This window comes from Urocitellus parryii, chromosome 3 (assembly GCF_045843805.1).
Source record: "Urocitellus parryii isolate mUroPar1 chromosome 3, mUroPar1.hap1, whole genome shotgun sequence".
Taxonomy (NCBI): domain Eukaryota; kingdom Metazoa; phylum Chordata; class Mammalia; order Rodentia; family Sciuridae; genus Urocitellus; species Urocitellus parryii.
This window is the reverse complement of record NC_135533.1, coordinates 84,036,740-84,042,739: the sequence shown is the minus strand read 5'-3', so window position 1 is coordinate 84,042,739 and position 6,000 is coordinate 84,036,740. Positions and strand designations below refer to the sequence as shown.

The 6,000-nt window shown below is 39.0% G+C and overlaps 1 long non-coding RNA gene across 1 annotated transcript; it reads right to left on the bottom strand.

The window, feature by feature from the left end:
* Positions 1-684: 684 nt before the first annotated feature.
* On the bottom strand, positions 685-4,770 carry LOC144253646 (uncharacterized). The gene is made up of 3 exons (XR_013343333.1): positions 4,694-4,770; positions 4,519-4,588; positions 685-825 (listed from the first exon to the last, which is right to left on the bottom strand). It is a non-coding gene; the product is annotated as an uncharacterized LOC144253646 (long non-coding RNA).
* Positions 4,771-6,000: the final 1,230 nt, after the last annotated feature.

Sequence of the window (6,000 nt, the reverse complement as noted above, 5' to 3'; positions counted from 1 at the left end):
AGCAAGAACACTTTGTTTTCTGGGGGGGGGGCAGGAGGAATTATTTTGAAGATGCATTTCATCCTGATTAATTTATTTTGACTGATGCTTGGTTTTCTAATCTGTAGGAAATAACCACAAACCCAGCAGGGTCAGAAAGATCCCCAGGGAACCCCAAAAGAATTAACCCAGAAGTTGTAGCATTGAAAGGCAGGGACAATAGCTAGGGATGGGGCCTTCTTGCCAGTCCCTATACATAGCATCTGGGTTCTCTGTGGTATAAGCCACCAGAAAGACATAAACTGTTTTCCCATTCTAATAGTTGACTGGGAAATCTGCCTTTAAGAATGACACTCATCCCCAGCCCAGCTTTGTGGAGTGAAGAGCATTCTAGGATTCAGGTGTTTACCCAGTTCAGGCCATTATGTATCAAATGCTCTCATATCCATCCAGTTAACTCTGTAAGATGGATAATGTGACCATTGTTGATGTCACTCAAAAGTGTGTAGGAGGAAAGACAGATAAGATTAAAAAAGTTTCAGGAGGCAATAGAAAATGATATGATCCAATTAAAGAGCCTATGGAGGAGAAAAGTAAGAGGAGTGGCTTTTTAAAAATTCAGTTTTATTTTTAAAGTTCCCCTAGTTTGACAAAAAAGTATATATTTACAATGTATAATGTAACATTGAGTATATGCTGTGAAGTGATTAAATCAATTAATATTTACATCATAAAGGAATCACTTTTTTTGATTCACTTAGCAATTTTCAAGCATATGACACATTACCAACTATGTAGCCACCGTGCTGTATAGTAATCTTCAGAACTTGTTCATCATTACTGTAACTTTTTTTTTTTTAAAGATAGAGTGAGAGGGGGGGGGAGAGAGAGAGAGAGAGAGAGAGAGAGAGAGAGAGAGAGAGAGAATGAGAATTTTTCAATATTTATTTTTTAGTTTTTGGCGGACACAACAACTTTGTATGTGGTGCTGAGGATCGAACCCGGGCCGCACGCATGCCAGGTGAGCGCACTACCTCTTGAGCCACATCCCCAGCCCCAGCACCTCATTACTGTAACTTTACTAATTCATCCACACCATCCTCCTGCCCCCTACAACCACCATTCTGGTCTTTGCTTCTGTAGATTCCATATGTAAGAATATGCAGTGTTTGTTTTTCTGTGTCTGGCTTTTCTAACTTAATGTTCTCTAGACTCATTCACATGGTCACAAATGCTAGGATTCCCTCTTTTTAAAGGTTGAATAGTAATTCATTATATCCATTCATCTGACATTTTGGTTGATTCCATATTTTGGCTTTGTGTACAATGCTGCAATGAACATGGGAGTACAGATTATCTCCTTGACATACTGATTGTATTTCCTGTGAAATGAAAAAAGTGGGATTGCCAGATCATAGTGTAGTTCTAATTTTAAAACCTCTCTGCTGTTTTAAGTAATAGCTATACTAATGACATTCCCACCAACAGTATCCAAAAGTTGTTTTCTGAACATCTTACCAAGGATTGTTATCTTTTGTCTTTTTGGGTATGTGTGAGTGGTGCTGGGGATGGAACCTAGAGCTTTGTGATTGTTAGGCAAGAACTTCACCACTGCAGTACACCCCCAACCCTCTTTTTTCTTTTTTTGGGGGGAGGGAGGTATATCAAGGATTGAACTCAGAGGCACTGGACCACTGAGCCACATCCCCACCCTATTTTGTATTTCATTTAGAGACAGGGTCTGAGTTGCTTAGCACCTTGTTTGTGCTAAGGCTGGCTTTGAACTCTCGATCCTCCTGCCTTAGCTTCTTGAGCCACTGGGATTATAGGAGTACACCACTGCACCTGGCTTGTCTTTTTTATAATAATAGCCATTCTTACAGGTGTTGGGTGATACTTTACTGTGGTTTTAATTTGAATTTACATGTACTTTATTGTATACCTGTTTATTTGGAGTGGGACAAAATACAAACATATAGCTGGTAAGGGGTTAATATCCAAAATATATAAGAAACTCAATAGCAAGAATGTAATCATGGGCTGGGAATGTGGCTCAGACGGTAGCGCGCTCGCCTGGCATGCGTGCGGCCCGGGTTCGATTCTCAGCACCACATACCAACAAAGATGTTGTGTCCGCCGAGAACTAAAAAATAAATAAATATTAAAAATTCTCTCTTTCTCTCTCTCCCTCTCCCACTCTCTCTTTAAAAAAAAAAAGAATGTAATCATATTTAATCTGAAAATAATCATATAAAAATTGACTTTGTATGTGTTTTCAGCTAAAAGTCTTCTCAATTTTTTTTTTCTTCAAATAGCTGGGCGTGGTGGTTCATGCCTGTAATCCCAGCAGCTCAGGAGCCTGAGACAGGACATTTGCAAATTCAAAGCCAACTTCAGCAATTTAGTGAGATCCCGTCTCAAAATAAAACATAAAAAGGGTTGGGGATGTTGTTCAGTGGTAAAGCACGCCTGAATTTCATCACTAATACAAAAAACGAAAAACAACCCTCCCCAACACAAAACCCCCAGCTCTATTAAAATGTAGTTCACATATCATACAGGTCACCCACTAAAAGTATACAATTAAATATGTTAGTATATTGGTAGGTTTGTGTAACCAGAGGTACAACTTCAATATGGCATATTTCTTCAGGATAGCTGAGTAAACATGATTGAATGTTTTTGTTTTATTCAATCCTTTATTTTTAGGACAGCTTTATCAAATGTTCTCACCAGCATGTCTTAAAACAAAATTGCCACCATTTTACACCTACTTCAAAACCAATCAAGTACAGAGCATAGTTAATGCTTGTTTCATAATAGCACCAATTTAAACCTGAGGCTGCTTGTTTGAAGAACTATAGTTTCCATCATGGATTTAATTCATCCTTGAAAATGAGTTTGTACTCACAATCCCTGAGTCCTTCTTACTTCCCCTCTTTCTCAGGTCAAAATGGCAGGGTGTGGGCCCATTCTAGTCCACTTTTCTACTATTAAAGAAAAGTCCTTATGCTTTTAAATAAATGAGAAGTAACAGAAGGAGAAGTTATTAACAGCATAGAACACAATGATAAGTACAAGGGAGGCTATTGCAGACTATGCAGGGTAAGCAGGCTTCGTAACTTGGAGAAAAAAGAAAGTGTGTGCCTTCAGGCACTAATCTCAACCAACCCTCTCCATTTTTCAATTTTAAGTGAAATATAACTTTGCCCTATCTAGTCTCATACAGAATTCATATATTGAGGGCTGGGGATGTGGCTCAAGCGATAGCGCGCTCGCCTGGCATGCATACGGCCGAAAACTAAAAAAAATAATATTAAAACATTAAAAAAAAAAATCCAGTGACTGAAAGATACAATTAAAAAAGAAAAGAATTCTAGGGTTTTCCCTTCAATCTTCCTTTCTGAAAATAGATGCAAGGCCTTCCTTCTTCCAGGTGCTAGGAATACAACAGTAAAAAAGACAAGTACTTGCTCCCATGAAGTTTAAATTCTAGAAGAGGAAAAAGCAAATATCAGAGGTCTTTGCCCTCATTTGCTTAACAACTACCAGTAGGAAGATCAGAATCTTTTTTTTTTTGAGAGAGGGGAGAGAGAGAGAGAGAATTTTTCAATATTTATTTTTTAGTTTTCAGCGGACACTTCTTTGTTGGTATGTGGTGCTGAGGATCGAACCTGGGCCGCATGCATGCCAGGCGAGCGCGCTACCGCTTGAGCCATATCCCCAGCCCCCAGAATCTTATTTATATGTCATAACAGAAGAGGGCAGTGTAATTTGCTCCAAGAATTCTCTATTAGTTGTAATGTTTTGGTTCTAGAAAGTTGAGAGGGACTTCTGTGGAGAACAACTGCGTCTTTCATTGTATTGCCACTTCACATAACAAATTGCAAAAAAGCTACAGCATTCCCTCAGCAAAGTATCCAAACTTTTCTCCTTTTCCTTAGCTCATCAGAATTGTTTCTATTATTTAGAAAGTTTTCCTGGGGCAGAGGAATCAGATATCTTTGATAGCCAAACAAAGAGCCTAGAGAAGTGAAAAGGTAAAACAGGAACCTCATCATAACACTACATCCTGGAATCTATCCAGAGGTGTTCAGTTACTGCAATACCAATTAAAAAAAAAAAAAAAAAAAAAAAAAAAAAAAAGGTCTCCTTAAGGCCTTGGTGGCATGGATCCTGAATGCAACATGTATCTTTTATTTACTATTTTATATTCCAATTTTCTAATGCTTATTCTCACCTGAACTTTCCCCGCTGGATATCTGCCTCTCATTTCCCACTTGATTTTCTTACTGCTCCTCATCAAAATGACTAAAGAGCACTAAGACACTAAACATGGCTTCAGAGCACTGAAAATATTGGTTTAATATATTCAAGAATTTCCTATTTAGGGTATTAAGTTAGGGTTTATCAGCATTCAATAAATGCACCAAAGAATAGGTAGAATCTGGTAGATAAGTTTGAACTTGATCCTTATAGGAGGATTTGAAATATTCTATAAAAGGGCTGGGGATGTGGCTTAAGCCGTATCGCGCTCACCTGGCATGTGTGTGGCCCGGGTTCAATCTTCAGCACCACATACAAACAAAGATGTTGTGTCCACCGAAAACTGAAAAATAAATATTAAGAATCCTCTGTCTCTCTCTCTCTTTAAAAGTGCTCTACCACTGTGCTACAGCCCAGGCCCAGGCAGAGTACAGTGTACAGTGTTTACCTGTAATCCTGGTAACTTAGGAGGCTGAGGCAGGAGGATTTCAAGTTTGAGGTCAGCCTCAGCAATGTGGTAAGTTCCTGTCTCAAAATAAAAAATAAAAAGGGGTAAAGATGTGGCTCAGTGTAGGGCATCCCTGGGGATTCAATCTCCAGTACCAAAATAAATAAATAAATAAAGCTAAAATGCAGAACTTTTGAAGAAGGTTCAAAGGCTGAGCTTATGATCTTATTTTTTAAAAATGAAAACTCTCTACACATTCATGGAGCCACAAGAATATTTCAAATATCAATGTTCTTGTCCTTATCTCCCAAGTCAAATTTCCTCTAAAGGAAAAGGGCAGGTCCCAATTTTCATTTGAAAAGTAAAATTTGGTCGGCAGATCTAGGAAGTTCCAGGACACTAAATATATTTGAGAAGTTTTCTAAAAAACAAGAACAAAAGGCTGAAATTCTGTGCATTAGTAATATTAAGACAAATATACCAATCTTTTTCTGGAAAGCACTCTGATTCAATCATAGTACTAGCTCTTGGAAGGATATCGGACCCAGGCCAGAAAATCAGAGATCTTTTAAAGGATTTTGGAACTGAACATTGGAGACAGTGGAACTTAGTGTTTCTTACAAGCAGACTTGGGAATCTGGGATTTGCCAACCTACCCAGTAGTCCTGTGTCTTAGTTCATGAAAATCATTCTCAGAGAGCTTACAAAAAAAGAGCAGCAGAAATGAGATGGCATGTATTGGGGTTGTGCCGTCCAGCATTCTAGTCGTCGTAAACTTAGAGTTGAGTTTGGTATTGAGGTTTGCAGTGGAGATTGGCAGTAACTAGTCCATGTTATATACGTATATTCAGCTCTATGTGGTTTTTAAATGATTCATATTTATTTAACACTGAACACCTCATGAATATCATCCTCATGGGAGAGTAAGTAATTTGTGTAAGTTCATACAATAAAGAGTTGAGTTGGGATTCAAAATGGGGCTCTGGAAGCTGAGGTTGTAGCTCAGTGGTAGACACTTTCTTACCATGTGTGAGGCACTGGGTCAGTTTCTCAGCACCACATAAAAATAAACAAATAAAGTGTTGAGAGCCACAGCCAAAGGGGCCCCAGAAAACTTCCAGCTGCCAGCAAACTCCCAGCTGCCGGCTGATGATTGGCTCACAGTGGCCCCAGCAACATCTAGCTGATTGGCTCCTCTGCGGCGATGTTCATTGGGCTGTTTCCCTGCCCTTCAAGCTGCCAGCTGATGATTGGCTCACAGTGACCCCAGCAACATCTAGCTGATTGGCTCCTCTGCAGTCATGTTC